General features: G+C 39.1%; 2 pseudogenes; one reads left to right on the top strand and one right to left on the bottom strand.

Moving 5' to 3' along the window:
* Nucleotides 1-15,362: 15,362 nt before the first annotated feature.
* LOC140928814 (NLR family CARD domain-containing protein 4-like) overlaps nt 15,363-21,316 on the top strand; it is a 13,826-nt pseudogene continuing 7,872 nt past the window's right edge.
* LOC140926310 (uncharacterized) lies at nt 15,859-16,586 on the bottom strand (annotated as a pseudogene).

Genomic DNA, 21,316 nt, shown 5'->3' with positions numbered 1-21,316 from the left:
TAAACGAAAAATAAGGGGAAAACTTGGTCACGTGGTACAAATTCACGTTTGCCGTTTGGCGTAAACGTGAATCTTAATCTCTCTAATAACAGTGACACGCTTTTTTAATGTTTTATTGACTGGAGAACTTAATTTTTTGTAAAAGTAAGGCTGTGCCTTGATTAAACAGATCAGTTCCAGAGCACTTGTTCAGCATCGTTCTGTGGTTAGGAGGTAAGAAGTTATATGTCCCTCAATCTTTTAAGCTAGGATTATTCTACCGGGAATCTAACGAATTTTTAGCTACCTGAAGGTGGAGCGTTTTCCAAGCCAATGACGTATAGCATGGCCATGGTTATTTTAAGAAGTGCTCAGCATTTATTTAGTAGATTTACATCATTATGTCGACTTGATTACATCAACTGCTTGTAGCTAATCTGGGCAAGTTGCGTGGTACAGTGTTCAGTTCATGATGTAACTTTCAGCCTTGTTATGTTGTATTAAGGTGATTCCCTAGTAAAAGAACCTAACATAGATTGTAGATGAAACTTGGTACACTGATGTAACAAGTCAAGAAGATTACAAAAAAGTAATAAAAAGTGGGGGTCACCGTGCTCGTTTTGACGTCACAATGCTGAGAAATACGGCTATTTTGGACCCTTTGTCAAAAACCGCGCGAAGCCCAAAACTAGACAAAAAGGAGAGATTTTTTCGATGATGCATGTGGTATCGCACAGAATTTGACTTTATTGTATTGTTTATCTACTTACATACCAGAGAAATACCTTTTCATGCTCCTATTTTTATTTTACGCTCCAAAGTAGAATTGAATTGGACACGCGCTATTCGACCCGTGATAGCTCAATCAGTACAATTTAGTAAAATTTCCACAAAACTGAACATAGATTTGTGCCAATTTTTTTCTCATGGAAAGGAAGCACTGCCCGTATTAAAATCATGAAATAAAAAATGGGGATCACCGTACTCGTTTTTGCGGTAGAGCTGCAGAAAGTGCGCACCAAATGCATTTTCTCCGAGTTTTTTGAGAGGACTGAGGCGAGTTTCAAAATAGAATGTATGTGAAAGGGGGAAGAAAGTATTAAAAAATCTGTTTTTATCGAATTTACATCGAGATATCACATTTAGGATACAATGTGATAAAGAAAGCGTTTAAATAAAAATCAAAGTGAGTAAGCCCAAGTTAAACATCCACTATCGAGGATCTGCGTGAGGAAGTCGAACTACATCTGCGTGAGGAAGTCGCGTACAGCCTACGTTATGCACATTCCCAACACATTGAGTCTCACCTCGGCAAGAAACAACCGCAAAAAAAAAAAATTCCAATAGCGTTTCTCTTCAGTCAACCTCATTTTAATAATGTTACTTCACATGCTCTTTTTTTACGGCGGCCATCTTGTTATGCGCAGTAAGAGATGCGCAGTGCAAAACCAGGGAATCACCTTAAATATAAAGAAAAGGAGACTGAAGTTTTACTGTGATTGTTGATGTCCACGACGTAAAACACCTTTCTGAAAAAACTCTTCCCCTTGAACACGGACCTCCGAGGTCAATGTTTGATTAGGAAACCACAAGCCGCACTTCTTCCTGTCCCTTCGCTGAGGCTTTTTAAATCATTTCCGATGCTGCAATTTTTTTTTTAAATTGGTCATCACCCCCCTCCCCCCATTCCCCATCCTCGACCCAAGTTACAACTGTTTTTCATCTGATCGGGTAAATAACAGAATGCTCCAATCTGATTAGTTTTTATCAGCCTTCATTTTTTGCTTATAAGTCACCAAAACTGTATGATTTGACCTGTCCGATTACAGACATAAGATGTTTTGGTTCCAAGAGGCAGAATAACCTTCGGCTCTCTTTTTCTTCAGTTACATGAGCGCAGGGACTGTTACCGATTTGTACGCCATATATCCCCCCATACCTTGTTTGAGTCACTTTCAGCTTCAAAAAGGTACTATTGGGCCATTTCGTGGTGTGTTACTGTGTTTTTAGTGTTGGATGTTTCATCAGTTGACACACAGCATATATCTAGTATACTAGGCCTATTTCACGGCGTTTTTACGGAGCAGTTTATTTTTAGACTCATTTTAGGGCAAATTTTCCCGCGAAAAGAGAATCTCTACCATGAATATGTGTGCATTCGAAGTATAAGATATCAAAAAGGAAAACTTAACGTTATTAAAAGGCCAAAAACATCGTTTTTAGGTCTGTAGGTTTTGCTGACTGGTTTAAGAAATTTAAAAGATATTCAAAACTCGCGGTAAAAACCGTTCTAAAAATAAACTGGTCCGTGAAAACACCATGGCACGTGCGCATGGAAGTTGCTCGCTCCGGGTTATGGGCTCCTGACCAACCTCGCAGTTATTGTGTCCCATAGCTGTACAGTAGCTTCGATCAATAGTAGACGCACGTGGCCTACATGTATATCAATTGCTGCGACAACACTGAAGGAGGATATAAGAAACGAATGAACCACTTTAAAAAATTCCAAAAAAAAAAAAACCAATCAGAAGAATAAAACCAAAAAACAAAAGAAACGAAATAACTAAGACATAGGAACTCAAAGGTAAAGAACATAATGCTTCTGTTATTAATCAAGACAAAAAAAACTTCTGTTTGTTTGCTTGTTTTTGTTTACTTTTACGCGCGGAGTAGTGAAGCCTTGAGGCCAGATAAGAGAAGCGCGACTTTATCATGAGGGTGATAGTAGCTCCAAGTCTGACCTCAATACGCAGGCAAATCAACGCAAACGTAAGACTATATATTGTGAACTAAACACGCACTGAACCCTCGGGCGTACACGCAAAGTCATACCCCCACCGTGGTAGAAGGGATAGGGTTTGGGAGGGGGGGGGGTTGATGGAACCCCTCCTCTGCATTGTAATATAAAGCGACAAATCCTTGATAAATAAGATGAAGAAAAGAGGACCCAAAATAGATCCTTGTGGTCCCCCATGATTTACACACGCCAAAGACGATTCCTTGCCATCAATGCAGACCAGCTGACGTCTACCGGAGAGATAAGAATGACACCAAATATATGCTATGTTGGTAACGCCATAAGCCAGGACTCGAGCCAGGACGTCGAGTCTGGACCCAAGTTAGGACTTTTCTAATCTTTCTGTAAGCAAAATAAATAAATAAATAAAAATAATAAATAAACAAATAAACAGAAGTAAAATAAAAGCAAAAGAAGGGACTCCTAACCTAACTCGTAACCTCCTAACCCTACCACTAACCCTAACCCTAATCCTAGTCCTAACCCTAACCTAACCCTAACTCTAGCTTTCCCTCCATGATTGCCACAAAAACCCTCCTCTTAATGGGCATCCGTCATGGGACTTGCAGGACGTGAAAATGGCGGGAAAGCGAAAATTGTCGAGTCCTGGGTCGAGTCCTGGCTCGAGTTCTGGCTAGGTATATAGGCATCCTCCTCTAATTTCAGCCAGAATAAATATGGTCGACCAGGTCGAACGCATTACAGTAGTCAACAAGTAATACTCCACTCACTCTGTTGTTGTCCAAAATTAATATGAGCTCATCAACGTTTTTAATCAGAGCAGTCTAAAAACCATGCTGGACGAAAACCGGACTGTCTAGAATAAATCAAGTTGTTCAATTGAAGAAAGTCATACAAAGAATAGTGGACGTATCGTTCAATAATCTTCAAAGTATAGATGAGACTGTAACGACAAAAATTGGACGATAATTAGATGGGTCGCTTGCATCACCTTTTTTGAACAAAGGATTAACTTTAGCGGTTTTTCAACGGGGAGGCAAAATTTCCAGTTGAGAATAAGTAGTTAATCATCCTTGCAATACTCGGCATAATAACTGGCGCAGCCAAATGAAGTCAACGAGTATTAATCCCGTCAATACCAGCAGATTTATTATAGTACTAACTCTCGATCTTCAGAATACTAGTAAGTTGGGTAACAGTAATATCTCGAAGAGTGAAAACAACATCATGATCTTTTATGGAGTTGACAAAATTAGTCAATCTAGATCTGGACAAGTCATTATTTAAATCGATCTGGTGACTTTTCCTTAAGTTTATCAGCGATTTTTGAGAAATGAGTGTTAAATTGCTCGAGAAGTTCACTAGGATCGTCAATCACTTTGCCGTTCACTTCAAGGTTTCTAACACAGACTGAAATTCTCAGCTGATAATTCTTAGCTGATATCCTTCTAGCATAGTTGAGTAAATTTAAAAGTTTACTCGAGGCTCGGAGGAAGAAGGTTGGAGCCTGCTCGCTTAATTTATAAGATAAAGACAAGGACACAGTGGGGAAAAAAGCCATCCATATCGAAACGTAAAATTTTTAGCTTAAGGAAAACCTACAAGCAGAGTTCCTATTTGAAGACAGATAATTAATGGAGGTTTTTATCAAATCTGACACACAGTGCAAGAAATAGAGTCATGTAACCTTTGATTTATGCTACACATATAGATTATCACTATATATTTGGGTGAAAGAATAAAAATACAACTATATCCTTCATAGTCTTGCCATACACGTGGCAGTATAACAAAGGCTACTTTTAAATTTTTAGGAATTTTGATTTAAGATAAATGCGAGACGAATACTTTCATCGCAAATTCATTTTACAGGGTTATAACGTTAACAATACAGTACTTTTTCGAAGTTTTAAAGTCAAGGACAGTCTAAATAGATCAATAAGTTTTTATGTCACGACAGTTACATGAAGGTGGGAGACCCCAGATAGGTGAGGTAACCCGCCGGTCCATATAATCTGTCATTTTAATTTGATCACATTTACATCGGGTGGAGTAACCCGCCGCGGGTTACCTCACCAACCTGGGGTCCCCCACCTCAATGTAAACAGGCCCTTAGACTACTACTTCCTGATGGCACCAGCGAAAGACTCTGAACATTTTCCTAAATAGCCGGTAGAGACAATAGCACTCCATTAACGAATGAAATGGTTGAGCCAATGGGGTCATCCGAGCTGCCACGACTTCAGCAAAAAAGGAACGGTGACCTTGGACTCCACCAGTTTTCAATCGCTTCTCCGCAATGGGGTCACCCGAGCTGCCACAACTTCAGCGAATACGAACTTATGTCTTTTGGCTAAGAAAAGAGAGTTATATGAATACAATTCAATATTGCATCAAGTTCCACTGGAAAGTGGTCTTCTTTGAAAAGAGATCGAACATTTTAACTCACTAATTAATAAAAAAAAATAGGTGTTTATACGGCGTAACTTCGCTGTTCTAGTCATAACTAGTTGACAAAACCTTCGAATTCTTATCTGTACGGTGATTGGATGTGCTAGTTGTGAGTATAATCAAGAGAGAATAATGGTCCGTCTCTTTGTATCATTGATTGTGGCAGAATTTTATTCTTGTAACGAATTGTTCAGATTGTTTGTATCCTTCTTTGTAATGCTTATAAAACGGAGTTTACGCAACAAACACGGCGAGGTGAGGTTTAGACAAGAGAAAAAACAACAACTTTGCACGTGCATTACGCTTTTTTGTACATTTCTCTGCCGTCTTTGCACGACCACAACGTGAAATTTCCTAATTTCACGTTTGCCGAGGACGGGAACAAAAGACAACAACTTTCTTTTTCTTTTCCTGAACTTTGATGCAGTCCTTCAGAATTCAACTCCAAAAAAATTTGCCAACATTTGACGAATTAAACGAGATGGAATAAGCGAGAGTAAGTTTGGGGCAGCTCAAATTCACTTTTTAAGTGACGTTTTCGTAACCCTTGCCGTCGTCGTAGCGTAAATTCCTACTATTTCAACTGGTTGTACAAATAAAATAATACCAATAGGATATGATTGAAAGGATTAAAAGAAGAAAAGAACTCGTTGAAGGCACGATCGACCTGAGTGTCAAAAGATCCATGTGAACACGCATCAATATCAATAGGCCAGTTCAGGAATGCATACTTAGCTCCAACTTCGTTCCGAAGGTCCTCTTCTGCTAGTTGGAAAGAACCCTGGGAACGAGCCAGTTGCTTGGCACCGAAGCTGAGGGGTATAAGGCTGCGTGCAAACGGACGCAACATTGTTGACCAACAACTCCCAACATTGTTGAATGTTATATGTTGCGTCCGTTTCCACATCCTGTTGCATGTTGTTGCGCAAAGTTTGAAACCGGTCAAACTTTTCAGCCAACAACTCCCAACATTTCTTTTGTTCCGTGATCACCGAAGCGTAGCGCAACAATGTTGGATCCGTTTGTACAGCTCTTTTAACATTGTTGTGGCCATGCACGCTCATTACGCATGGTTTACAAAGACTAATGGGTTGTATCCTTCCCACGATGCACTGTAGGACCCAACAATGCTGAGACTTGTTGCATCCGTTTGCACACCACTGCCAACACAGACGCAACAACTCCCAACATTGTTGCGCCAACAATGTTGGAAGTTTGTTGCCGTGTCCGTTTGCACGCAGCCTAAAACAAAGGAAATGGCTTTGAGATTCAGAGATGAATAGTTCATTAACTTTGCTTTATTTCCCTCAGAAGAGAATTTTGATAATTCGAGACCGGCCTTGTCGCCATTAGCCTGCGTCTTTGATTTGGAGCACTTTGTAATGCGCACTCGGGTGTGTGATAAAAAGAATGTGCTGTTATCCAAGATGAGATGAAACTGTTGTTTGATAAGTAGTGCGGGGGAAGGGGGGGTAGGGACTTTTAGCTTTAACCATTTTAATTAGCAGACGGCGCAGAGACAAACACGTTAAAAAATATGCTGTGGAGGGTGGTGTTCTTTACATTTTTTCTCTATACTCTCATGACCTATGCATGACAAGCAGAGATAGTTTTAGAAATTTATGTTATTCGCTTTTGTTAGACCTAGGCGCTAAGAACTGTTTGACCTGTTTCAATAAACAAAATAGTAATAATAAGATATTATAATAGTGATGTAGAATAAAAAAAAAACTAAAACCAAATAATTAAAATATAATATATAGATTTAGCCATGGCTAAAAGCGAAGCTCTCTATAATATTTATAGTTTGCTCAAACAAAATATAAAATCGCGTAATGCGAAGAGAAGGCAACGCCGTAGAAAGGTGAAAAACAACAATAGGTCTAATTAGCAAAAAAAGCAAATTTGTACATTTCTTTGCCGTTGTTTTGAACGACGACAACGCGAAACTTCCAGAAACGTCTTAGGGCCTGTTTACATGGAGTGGGGAACCCCGGTCAAGTGGGGTTGGTTTCTTTTGTTTTCACGCTCTGGGGGACACAAAACAAAAAAAACTTACCCCACTAAACCGGGGTCCCCCACTCCATGTAAACAGGGTCTTAGTTACACGTTTTATGGAGGAAATGAGGCACGTTTTCTTGTTCACTTTTTTTTCACTGCCGCTCATTTTGACCTTGCATTGGTGGCCGCTAGCATTTCTCATTTTGTTACCGCTGCTACAAAATTTTGATGTTGTTTTCCAACAAAAAAATATCTCCTTTGTTTTTTATCTCTCGCTCTAGATCTCTGTCCCCCTTTTTCTCGTTGAGCTTCACTGGCCTGCCGCCTACTTTCTCTTTTTCTCTGCGTTTCTCTTGCTCTATATTCCAAATTTGTGGACATGACAATTAATCTAAGCTCAATACTTTAGAAAACAGGGATATAGAGACAATTTCCGCTTTCCGTTTTCGTCTTCATTGACTCTTTAGTTGTCTCTACTTCGCTATGCGACTTCCCGTCAAAATAACCTCGAGTTGCATTTGGGTTGCCATACCTGTTGATTGAGCTTTTTTACATTGGTATGCCTGTGTGCGGACGGACAGTCGGGTGGGCGGTGCGGTCACGTGATGACCAAATTTTCTCGGATGGGTAGTTTACCACATTTTCTTACCCATGGTGCTCCGCTGAGCGCCCGATCAAAAAAAATGAAAGTAGTTGCTTTAAGAGAAGAATTACAAAGGCGAAGAAGGTACTTGATGCTTCAGTTCTAAAACGCCAACAGTACGGCACAAATTTCTTATTTCCACCTAAAAATAAAAGTTGATTATAGCAGAGCTCTCGCAGCAGAGCACCATGGGTAAGAAAATGAAGCAATCTGCCCATCCGAAACCATCCGAGAAAATTTGGCAATCACGTGACCGTACGCCTGCCCGCCCGCCCGCCCGCCCGACCGTCCGTCCGCACAAAAGGCAAACCAATGTAAAATAACTCAATCAGCTGGTATGGCAACCCAAATGCACCTCGAGGTTATTTTGGCGGGAAAATTGCATAGCTAACGGCGTCTTGTAAAGCAGAGACAGCTAAAGAGTCAATAAAGACGAAAACGGAAAGCGCAAATTGTTTCTGTATCCGTGTTGTCTAAAATATTAAGCTTAGATTAACTGTCATGTCCACAAATTTGGAATATACAGCAGGAGAAACACAGAGATAAAGAGGAAGTAGGCGGCAGGCCTGCGAAGCTCAACGAGAAATAGGGCGACAGAGATCTAAATCGTGAGATAAAAAAAAGGAGACATTTTTTTGTTGGAATTTTGTAGCGGAGGTGACAAAATAAGAAATGCTAGCGGCCACCAATCAAATGCAAGGCGAAAATGAGTGGCAGTGAAAAACAGTGAACGAGAACACGTACGACATTTCCTCCATTAAAAGTTTAACTAAGAAGTTTCTGGAAATTTCACCGTAGTCGTGCAAAACAACGGCAAAGAAATGTACAAAAACAGTGTGCTGCAGGTGCAAAGTTGCTTCTTTGCTAATTAGACCTATTGTTATTTTTCACCGTTCTCCGGCGTTGCCTTCGCCGCTTAGCATTACAGTATTTTACATTTTGTTTGAACGAACTATAAATGTTATCGAGAGCTTCGCTTTTAGCCCTGGCTAAATCTATATATTATTTCTCATGCATACCTGTTACTTTTCCTTTGAATTGAAAGCAACGCAATATTCTAGTCTGAAATATCAGACGTCTCCATCCCCTAACCCGTGTGGGGTTAGGGGATGGAGACGTGTGACATATCAGACTGCACAATATCCTGTTGTAACTTGCTGAAGCTTTACTGAGGCGTTCGTGTTTGGCTTTCTCTATGCCGTACTGGCCTGTTTGGTTGATTTGGAGCCTCCCTAAAAAACCTTTTTTTCTGTTCTGATGTCTTAGGGAAACTTTGGTCGTCTCGAAAGTTTTAGGTGGCTTTTTCTCATCCGAAACTGTTAGCAACCGCCTGATAGGGCCGATCGAAAGTTCGAGGTCAGTGAACAGCTACCCTGATTCCATAGGTCCGTTCTCAAAGGTACAGAAAAACGGGCAAGAAAAAACGCGCAACATGTTTTGCAACATTGCTGCAAGACAAGTTGAATAGCGATGTCGCGCGTTTTACCACCCACATAAAACCTGTCTTGCAACAAATCAGTTTTTACCTGTTCATCTTTGAGACATTTTCAGCTTGAATCTCGCGTTTGCCTTTTGCCGATTGCCGTAAACTTTACTCTAAATCTCTCTAATGTCTTCAATTTTTCTTGGGATGACTGTAATACACAGGAGAAACGAAAAACAAATGCTATGCAAATTTTGGGCAAGGGTGTTTGTTTGTTTTGATGGACCGAGTGTTGAGGTCAATAACAGTGGCGGATCCAGGGGAGGGGCCCGGGGGGGCCGCCACCCGCTTAGTTTTGGACCAAACTGAGGCCCTAAGGGCCGAAAAAGATTTTTTTCCAGACCACCCCCCCTTATCTAAGGTCCAGGATGACCGCCCCCCCCCCCCCCTTATCTCAGGGTCTGGATCCGGCACTGAATAAACTCGTTATTGAGGGACAACTGCGCCAAACTCCCAACAGGGGAGATGGATAGTCAATCAGAAAACAGTATTTACTTCATCTTGCGCACTTGCGAAAGCCGCCATATAATACTGTCTCTCTGAAGACTAGGAGGAGAGTTAATCCATTTCTTTACAGATTTTTACAATTTTTTATTTTGCTATCTTTTTTTCACATCCCCCGTTTATCATTATGCGCGCTTTTAAAATTTACTTTGGGAACTTAGCGTAAAATTGGTAGTGTGCTCTCTCGATTCTCTTTCATGCCGGATTATCTCACGAAACTGAACTAAAAGTGGAGCCGACATTTTTCAAGTTTACTCCACCTTCTTCAGTCGTGACCATCCACGTCTTATTTCTTTTCTTTTTTTATTTCTTGAATGTTGCTCAAAATTGCCTAAAATTGCATGACATTGCGCTTTTATATCAGAGACCTTAAGATCGAAGTTTTTTGGCATTTCCTGCTAATCGCGAACGTCAAGAAGTCACGTGACCAGTGCCCTGACGTCAGAATTGGAGTTTGACTCCGACCCAGTACAATATGCCTCCCAGTCCGGGAGCTGGCCATGTTCTACAATAGTCCTTTTCCGATTTCCATTTGCCTTCAGGCTCCTTATCAAAGCAACTCCTGGTAGTCGTTCTTTCATATGAAAAAAAAAAGAATGAAAAAACGTTTCATTCTGAACACAAATTAATAAAACTCATGTTCGCTTGGATAGTTGTGCACCAAGCCTTGCTTTGATAAAGATTTGATGGTTGATTCGCCTAGCAACTCGAAAACGGACTATTGGTATAAGATTTAATTCGCTTCTTTCCAAACGCAGGGCTGTCAACCCCCCACGTATTCAAGTAGTGAGAATTGATAGGGAAGGGATGATAGATGACGTCATAACGTATAGCACATGACGTCATTTATGCATAAAATACTCTCCGATCGTCATGAATTTGCGATGACACAAAACGCGCGCACAAAATGTTTTTGCCTTGTAACATATGACTTGATTGGTTTATTTCCCACCAATCACATTATTACAATGGCATAAAGGAGCCGTTTATAAGGAAACGTTTGATGTTAACATTAAAAATAGCTCAAACAACGCAAAATAGTTAAATTTCCAGAAAGTCGAGTCTACCGAAGAAGTGGCAAACTTTGGCGATTATCCGGGAGATTTCATACGGCTAATCTGGAGACCGGGAGATAAGCTCAAAAATCTGGAGTCTCCCGGGTTACTGCAAGCACTGCAAACGAGAAGGAGAGCACCATGTCAGGCTATCAGGGCCCAGTTGTTCATAAGGTGGATAGCCCTATCCATCGGATGAATCTCTATCCAGTGGATAACGCAATGGGTTTCCCTCATAGTTATCCACTAGCGCTATTCAGCTTTTGAGCAACTGGGGCCAGGCCTCTATCAGGCCCCAATAGCGGTAATAAATGTGTGTTCTCCTACACCAATCAGGAGCCCATAACCCGGAGCGTCTAACTTCCATACTGTGCCTATGCAACGGCGTTTTCACAAGTAGGTTTATTTTTAGATAAGCCTTTCCCGCGAATTGCTTTCGAAAAGCCAATCACTAACAATTGCGCCATCAATGATAAACTTTTAATACGTAACTAGGACAACTCCTTCAGATTGAAAAAAACATGGCGGACACACGTGAGGAATCTTCAGAGGAGTCTTCTGACAGTACTTCAAGCGATAATTTCAGTATTTACACGGAAACTAGCAGTTCAGAGCAAGATTTGCAAAACCTAGCCAGGACGTCTACTTCATCGGCGACAACGCATAATTCACGCAAAGGAAATTAAATCGAAATCATCTTCGAAATAGCCGACTGTGAAAAGGTCCAAGCGAGCTACTAACAGTCTAAACGACGATAAAATGGAGGAATTGACCTCGTGAAACAGTTATTTTTCGCGGGAAAAGCTTATCTAAAAATAAACTCACTTGTAAAAACGCCGTTGCACGAATTTATGGCAGTTGAATGCTCCGGGTTATGGGCTCCTGACCAATATAAAAACTCCAACTAAAATATCTTCATGTAACATTTAACTATGTGTCACTCAACATAACTACGCATCACTATCCATCACAACACACCACTACCTATCACTTCCTATCTCTGGCCATCACTACACATCACTGTCCATTACTACATATCACTACACATCACTACATATTACTACAAATCACTACTCATCACTATCCATCACTACACATCACTACCCATCATTATCCATCACTACCGATCACTACCCATCACTACACGTCACTCTCCATCACTACACATCACTGGCCATCACTACACATCACTGTCCATCACTACACATCACTATCCATCACTACAGATCACTATCCATCACTACACATCACTAACCGTCACTACGCATCACTGTCCATCACTACCCGTCACTACACATTACTACCCATCACTCCACATCACTTAGACATCACTGAAGCTTTTGTTTACGCAAGGAATCACAGTCAGTTTTATGATTTATTAAATGGTGACAAAAACGAGGTAAAAAAAAAACCAGCAATGTGCTAAGAACACTCGTTCTAGCATTAAAGAACAGCTGCAGAAAAAATATTCTCAAGATTGGCTTAAAGGTCGAAGCGACATTTCGGAGAGCTCTAGACAAAAATATACAAATTAGATTTGTTGTAGTTGTAAAAACCTTTATGGTAACTAGACCGATGCCTCCCTTTGAAGAGTAAGGTACAATAAAGATAAACTATACTATACTCTCCATCACTCCCCATCACTACACATCACTATCCATCACTACACAATTCTTTCAAGCGTTAGATCTACTTGCTGTCTAACTTACACAAATACGACTTGCAATTACAGTAAAAACCCGCGCATAAGAACCTAGATTTTCCAAATTACCCTAAATAGGTTCTTATAAAAAGTGATCTGTAGTGATGGACAGTGATGTGTAGTGATGGCCAGTGATGTGTAGTCATGGACAGTGATGCATAGTGATGGCCAGTGATGTGTAGTGATGGACAGTGATGTGTAGTGATGGATAGTGATGTGTAGTGATGGATAGTTGATGTGAAGTGATGGAGAGTGATGTGTAGTGATGGATAGTGATGTGTAGAGATGGATAGTGATGTGTAGTGATGGACAGTGATCTTTAGTGATGGACAGTGATGTGTGGTGATGGATAGTATAGTATAGTATATCTTTATCGCGCCTTGCTCTCCAAAGGGAGGCATCAGTCTAGTCACAATAAAGGTTTTTTCAACTACAGCAAATTTAAAAAGAAAGAAATATGAACTGAAACAACAAAATCATACGGCATATACCATTTCGATAAGAATTATACTATAATTTAATTACCTAATCAATTGGGTTTTTGACTCAGGAACTGTTTTCGTTTTTGAAACGTTATATGGGCATATTTATATTTAGCTATAATATGTGAGGTTTTGTCATTGTCTAATCTGAGTAAATATAACGTTCTATCATGATCTGTTAAATTGATGAAGGTTGCATCATTGTCAGAAATATGAAAATAAAGTTGTTGTCTAAGGCTTTCGTATTCAGTACAATCAATTACGGTAAGAAATGTTTCTCGTCTTCTATGCAGTTTCTTTTGAAAAAACTAAACAAAGCCTTTCCTCTACTGGTATGGAAGCTAGTTTATTTTCATATTTCCCTGTTTGTATACGTAAAGTATGAACTCCCAATCGCAGTTTAGTCATACTGATTCTATGAGCTGGATTTCTAACTATCTTTAGGTATTCTTCCAAGCGATAATCTTTTTTAATTTCCTTGTTTGTATATTTTTGTCTAGAGCTTTCCGAAATGTCGTTTTGAGCTTTAAACCAATTTTGAGAAAATTTTATCTGCAGCTCTTGTTTAATGCTAGAACGAGTGTTCTTAATACATTGCTAGTTTTTTATTACCTCGTTTTTGTAGTGCATTTGTATTGTTTCGTCACTATTTAATAAATCATTCAATAAACTCATAAAACAGCGCAGCACACCGTATAACTCGATCATGGCTGCTCATGAATCTTCAACTCCGCCATGACCTCCCTGGGCACCTCCCTGACTGATGTGTAGTGATGGATAATGATGTGTAGTGATCGACAGTGATAGATAGTGATGGGTAGTGGTGTGTTGTGATAGATAGTGATGCGTACTTATGTTCAGTGACACATAGTTACATGTTACATGAAGATGTTCTAGTTGGATTTTTTTATATTGGCGACCCATAGTGTAATCACCAGGCCTCACACGGTCAGTCGCAAATTCTTTCGCGCCTTGGATCAACTATCAGCGAAATATCTCTTCAGAGGTAAGCGATTTAATCAATCTTTTCCACTTCCATGTTGAAAAAGCAAAATGTACTTGTAGAATGAAAGTTAAACTGTTTGTCACTTACTGACATGTCAGGGAGGTGCCCAGGGAGGTCATGGCGGAGTTGAAGATTCATGAGCAGCCATGATCGAGTTATACGGTGTTCTGCGCTGTTTTATGAGTTTATTGAATAGTGATGCATTGTGTTTTGTAATGAAAATCAGTGATCACAGTGAATCATTTCAGATCAAGTTCTTGCTAGCGTAAGCGAAAGTCCTAAATAAAGGCGGAAGTTTCACTTTCGATAAGCAAATCGAAGGTGAAACGACAATAAAATGTGGTAGTTAAGGCCCCCCGATCAAGCATCCATTTTTGTGTGTCACAACTTCGATCTCACGTCTACAGTGTACTCACGCCTGTGTTCCAATTTCTCACGCCTGGTAGAAAAGTTTGAGCCATCAGAGCATTAACTGACCCGTTTTGAAAAATATATTTATTATTCAAAGAAACTGAAACCAATGAGGGAAAAGAAAAGTCCATGTGAATGTTCAACTTTCTCTGAATTCTGTTATTTTATTAGTTTGTGTTTGACGGAATTTTTCAGAACGTCTTCAGTACATCCTCCTATTGTCCTTGGACATTTTCAGATATTATCAGACTCCTTACAAAAGACCCTGGTACCCTCAGGGAAAAAAAATGTCAAGCCTATAAATTAAAAACAGTTGGGAGGTACAGTGTATAAAAAAGTGTCCGTAGCTGCGAGAGAGGGTGAGAGACTGGCCGGGAAATAAAACTAAGTGCATTTCATTTGTGAAATAGAAGGTCCATACAGAGTAACTGCAGAATACCCTGTTGCTTTGAAGCTGTATCCCTGAAAAAGCTGGAAATGCAGATTCGTAGTTGTCCCTTTTATTTGCTCTTCTTCCTTCAGGGGCTTTAAGAATGACAAATCGACATACTATGTGCTTTATATGCTGTTTTAAGTGCATATCGTAGTGGATTCAGTGTCTATTATTTAAAGGATATCTTACTAAGTGGATATGCAGATATAGAGTGACAAAGTGGTTTCACGGATACACTGATACATATATACATGTAGTGACTGAGTATCCTCATATCCACATATCCACCCATTTTAGGGCTTACTTTAAAATACATGTAGCAGGGCCGGTACATGTATTAATTCCTGCAGTTAAGACTTCACTACTTGTCAGTAATTGCACTGTAGATGTGGATTTCAATTTGATAAAAAATGTGTACATGGCATTCACTGGCTTTCATTTTTTGCAGGTTTCCTTTGTGCAAAAAATTTGATGTTGTTCTCCAGAGTCAGTTTCTTGGTAACCAGCCACTGACCTAGAAGCCTGAGAGGACCCTGGGGACTCAGTTGACGTGACAAAAATATACAGCTTTTGAAGAAATGTGGAATTATCCTTTTCAGGACAATAAATATGGTTGAAGGTAAAATGTGACCCTATTTGCATAAACTTATCAGCACAAGGGAATTAATAAAAACATGTTGTAAAGTGCTATTTACCGGTAACTCATATTACGCAAGCATTGTAATGTGTTGTAAACATTTTATTTATTACAATTTAATGGCAGTAAGTAAGGTAAAGGCCATGAGGACGATTTGTAAAAGAGTTACAGCGACCCCATATCAAAACAAATCACCTTATTTAAGATACATTATGATACAAAATATAAAAAAATATATATGTATGTATATATGTAAAAAAAAAACACTACCTGTAGTAGTATTATTACTTTAAAAAAAAATACAAGCTAAATATTATTTACATTGCAATAAAAATTTCATAACTTTGGATTTAAAAATGTAGACATTTGAAGCAGAGCGGATCTCATACGGCAGAATGTTCCATTTATCCACTATCCTATGAAAGAAACTGTTTTTAAGTACATTTGTCCTCGCAAATCTCTTCTTTAAAGATCTATTTATATCAAAGTGTCGAAACGAGTAGCGATCCTCTTGACAATAAAAATCCAAAAGTTGAGAAAAATCCACATCCATATAGCCATTGAGGGCCTTAAACAAAAAAGTGACATCAAATAAGAAACGTCTCTATTCAAGGGTTAACAACTTGAGTTCTCTTAAACGAATATCGTATTGATCATTGGATTTTAGAATAAACTTGGTTGCCCTACGTTGAATTCTTTCAAGTTTGTCTATGTTTCTCTTTGTGAAGGGAGACCAGACAACCGAACAGTATTCCAAATTAGATCAGACGAGGGAACAAAACAAGGTCTTTAAAGTGGCTGTATCCTTGAGATCCTTGCACGTTCTTTTTTTTAGGCCCAGCATAATTCTGTTTGCCTTAGCAGTAATCATGTCAGTATGAGAGTTCCAGGATAAACAGTACTGCAATAAGTCAATATTCCGAGATCCTTAAATTCTTTAACCTTCTCAAGAACGGTATCACTCATATGCACACTGTTAGTAAAGGGTACTTGTTTCCTAGTGATTCTCATGATCTTACACTTTTTAGTGTTGAAGTCCATCTGATTATGTTGGCTGGAAGTAAATCAGATCTTCATCACAGTCAATTACTCTAAACATCTTACTATCGTCTGCATACAGTGAAATGGTATTGTCAGAACAGACTACGTCTGGTAAATCACTGATGAAGATTACAAAAAACAATGGCCCAAGGATAGAGCCTTGTGGTACACCGGAAGTGATTTCCAACAAAGAGGAAGAATAACCATCTATGACTACTCTCTGTGTTCGGTTACTAAGGTAGTCTTTACACCAGTTCAGCAAATTCCCAGATATTCCAAGATTACAAAGCTTGTGCAGCAAGACATTATGGGGAACACGATCGAAAGCCTTAAAAAAGTCTAAAAAGGCTACGTCGACTTGGCGTCCCTCATCAAGTGTTTTCGCCCACTTATGATGAGTCAAAATTAGTTGTGTAGCAGTAGATCTCCCTTTAACAAAACCATGCTGCCAATCAGATAGGTAACCAGAGACATGGGAATAAATTGCAGTATGAAGTATATGCTCCTGACACTTTCCTGGCACAATAGACAGAAGTGAAATAGATCTGTAATTTTCCACAAGGTCTCTTACATTAATGTATTGTTTTCAAACACTTCATTATACTCTCAACATTGCATCACTATTTTTGCAAAAAGCACTCTCAATTTTTAACCCTATTGCGCGCACCTTTTTGACAATCAATCTTTTGTGTAAATGTCGTGGTCTTAGTTAAGATAATTAAACACTTTAAATTGAGCATGGTGTGAAAAATTACTACAGTTCTGCGTTGTATGGACTTTGACCATTCTGGTATTGGAGAACACAGATAACAATAAAATGTGTACTATCATGTGAAGTATATATGAAATAATTCATTTTTGAACTGCGGTTGTAGATGAAAGTGAAGAATGATCATCGCAGTAAATTTTCCAATTTAAGCAATTGGAAAGAAGAAGCCTGAAAAAAAAAAATCAGGGCTTCAACACGATTGGAACCCAACGCACCTATAACGTGGAGGTCACAGGTTCGAATCCCGTTGAAGCCCTGATTTTTTCAGGCTTCTTCTTTCCAATTGCTTAAATTGGAAAATTTACTTCAATGATCATTCTTCACTTTTATGTACTATCAGTTAACGCTAAAACAAAATGGATTGATATGTTAGCTAGAAGCAGCACTTTTAGTCTGTGGATTTTGTTTGAAACTATTTTGATTTAGTTTGACAGAATAATTATTTAACACTATTTTGGACTAATGTGCCAGGCTGTTAGTCCCCTGCATGTTTTTCACATCAGATTTCTATCTTGGATCATGTGACAGGCTAACAAAAAAATGGGAAGTAGCAATGCCCAAACTTTGTAGTTAGCAAACTCTGTAGTGAAATAGAAAAAACTTACTGTTTCATGCATAGAAGTGTGAATCTAAGAATTTCCACACATTCATAGAATCAGAAAAAAAGGCAACAACTGTCCTAAAACTGACTTGTATACTGTTATCTTACGATATATATACACTGTAAATGTAATATAATTTTCGCTCAATCTACCAGTAGTTAAAAGGGAATAAGGCTTGTCAAAAAACTGTTAAAAACTAGTAGTATGCCTTGAATGTACATGAAATTGAAGCATATTGTAACAAGCAATTTGTTGCTCCCCTCTCTTTGCGTATTAACTTGCATGTATTTTCCCCTTGGAATTTTGCTGAAAAACACATTTTGAAGCAACAGCTGTAGTCAAACGGTTTTCTGGTCACGGTCTGCATAAAGAGCTAAGACGTACATGTACCACAAAGCTGCTACAGCTCATACACTGTACACTTCGTGGTCTTCTAATCCAGATGCAAATATTAGCTTGCGATGTTAAAAGGTGCAGAAACCAAAATTTCAAGATACATGTAGATTTTGGGTTTAAGAATGACACAGTGGTCTTGACCTTTTCTTTCTTCTTTTTCTCTCCTCCCCTCCTCTCAGGCTTTCTTACCTTGTTTTTTCTTTTGCTGGGCATTTAGTAGGCTACATTTTGGTAAGAAATGTTTTTGGGAAGGATTTTAGGAAAGAGGTAGGTGGGTACGGGAGCAAGATTTTCATGGGAAGTTTTGCATCAACATTGCATGGTTTTTTGCTTTTTTCCCCTGCCTTCTTGACCGAATCTCGCTCATCCTGGTACATGTATGGTTGGAAAGATCTCTTTACTCTTCACAAGTTTGCTGACAAAACTGTCCTTGATTGTTAACATCACAAGTGGTAGAAGGGATGGGGATCCACATGGGCAGTTATGGGCAGTTCAGGGGCAAATGTGTTAAAATATGTATTAATTGCTTACATGTATATATTTTGCTCTCTTGCACTTTCTTTCCTTTTCAAACAGTTTAGTAATGGATGTGCCAAAACCTTCAGGAGACGACGCTGCTAACTGCTCTGAGGCTGGCAACAGTTGCCCACCTCTTCTTAGTGTTGATCTTCCTTCTGTGAGTGATATTACAACAAGAGCAAAGGAACCACAACTGCCTGTAGAAATTGTGTTACTGACAGTGGAAAAATATGAGTTTTTGGCTTGTTACCGACAGTTAAAAGATCCATACAGATGGTGGTTTGATGACCTTGGTTACGTTTACTTTGAAGATGTGGATGAAAATCAAGAAGATAGGGTGAAAGTTGCACTGCTGCAATGTGAAAGAGGCAGCGTTGGTCCAGGTAGTGCCCTGATTACTGCAAAGAATGCAGTTACTGTGCTAAAACCCAAGGCAATCATTTCTGTTGGGATATGCAGTGGTCTCTGCAGCTCTGAGAGGACTCAACTGGGAGATGTTGTTGTTTCAGCTAAAGTTGCAACGTATGCTTCCAAAGTAGTAACAAATAACCAAGAGCAATCAACTGGTATGAGGAGTTATGTAAGCAAACGCTTTCTTAATCTTATCAAGAATTGTGCAGATGGCTGGCAGGCACCTTTGAAGAACTCTGAAGATCATGAAGTCAAAATTCACTGTGGTGAATTTCTTAGTGGCCCAGAGCTTGTCAGTGCTGAGTGGCGACGTAAACAACTTGCTGAGCTTCATCCCCAGGCAGTTGCCTTGGAGATGGAAGCTGAAGGTTAGTTGACTGCTTGAAATTCCAGCAGGATTCAGTGTTCTCCCCAGGTACTTAAGGCTAGGCTTGCCGCCTGGCTTAATTCACTGGAAAATCGTTGCCGCCTGGCTTAAAAACCAAAGATTTATCCCAATGGAAGCTTATGTTGACATCTAGAACTAGAATCTTGGACAAAATAAATAAAAATGGGAAATTTATACCCCCCTCCCCCTCCCCCCAAAAAAATCGGGGATGGGAAAATGGCGCGTTTTGGCTTTTGCATGGCTTCATCTTTGATATACATGTAGGGGGGAATGGGGGTTTGCTGTTCCAGTTATTCTGTCCAAGATTGTAGGAACTTCAGAGACAAAATCACGCAACAACGTTGATGAAACATTTTCTTTGGTGTTTTCATTTGTTTCTTTTCTTGGAATTAATAATTGTATATAAGAGTGATTTACCGTTGGATGAATAAACCTGTGATGTATTTGTTTGGACGAACGGCAGTCATCTTGAAATTGTCTGAGAAACACAAGGGCCCTTCAAGGAGCTTACATGGAGTAAGAACTGAAATTCCCGCTCTCACATTTTATGTAGTGTCACAAATCACAGTGGAAAACTCAAGTCAACCCAAGACATGTGGAACAAAATGGAAAAGCTTATCAAAACAAATTGAGTTCTTTTTTTACTGTGGAAAAGAGACAGAAAAGTGATGAAAATCCGGTGGAAGAAGTTGAGTCACCTAAAATGATACCAAATCTTCCAAAATCGATTAATTCCAAACACTGAAAATCAGAAGAAGACTTTGATTATAAGAAAAGAAGCTGCCATTTAGGGGGCTCAGAAAAACAGACAAAAAAACAATTACTTGCTAACCAAGTGAACAACTGAAATTAAATTCCCAAGTCTTCATTAAATTTTATTCTGGCTACAGCAGGCTTCTTACAAACACTGTTAAAAATCTCAGTCAGAAGAGCCCCTGGACTTTCCAAAATCCTAGGGAGAACACTGGGATTCTTTTGTATTCAATCATGACGCGCTTAATATGCATGCCTGGCACTGGCAGAATGGCCTCTTTGTCAAAACCATCACTCAACATCTCTAGGGTAGGCTGTTGAATGAATAAAATGTACATTTACATAAGTACTATTTTATGTCCCTAGCTTTTCATGTGAAGAATGGTTTTGATAAAATAATTAATGATTTAGTCACTACTTATGAAGGTTACTATGTACAGCCAGTGGTGTATATGTTGTGGTTTAAAATTTTCAAACTAGTTTAATTTTTGTTTTTCTTTTTCTTTGATTATGGTAATTGATTTTAGACAAAGGAAAGTAAAAATTATACTGGTTTGAAAAATTTTAAACCAAGGAAAACCACAACATATATATTGTTAACGTAATATGCTGCAAAATTTCATGTATTTTCTCCTTTCCCGCTGGTGGGGGAGGGGACGCCAAGCAGTCTTACACCCTGAACATCTGCAGGTCCAGGTGTAAACCTTGGTGTTGCATTGTTTTTCAATTAGACAAGAAACTTTTATGTTCCATTCTGTTTCTCTTCACCCAGGTGTGTAAATAGATACCGGCGACGTGCTGTTGTACAATGTATAATACATAGATTTAGCCAGGGCTAGAAGCGAAGCTCTCTTTAATATTTGTAATTTCCTCAAAGAAAACATAAAATTGA

The sequence above is a fragment of the Porites lutea genome, chromosome 2 (genome assembly GCF_958299795.1).
Source record: "Porites lutea chromosome 2, jaPorLute2.1, whole genome shotgun sequence".
NCBI lineage: Eukaryota > Metazoa > Cnidaria > Anthozoa > Scleractinia > Poritidae > Porites > Porites lutea.
This window is presented reverse-complemented; position numbering and strand designations above follow the sequence as displayed.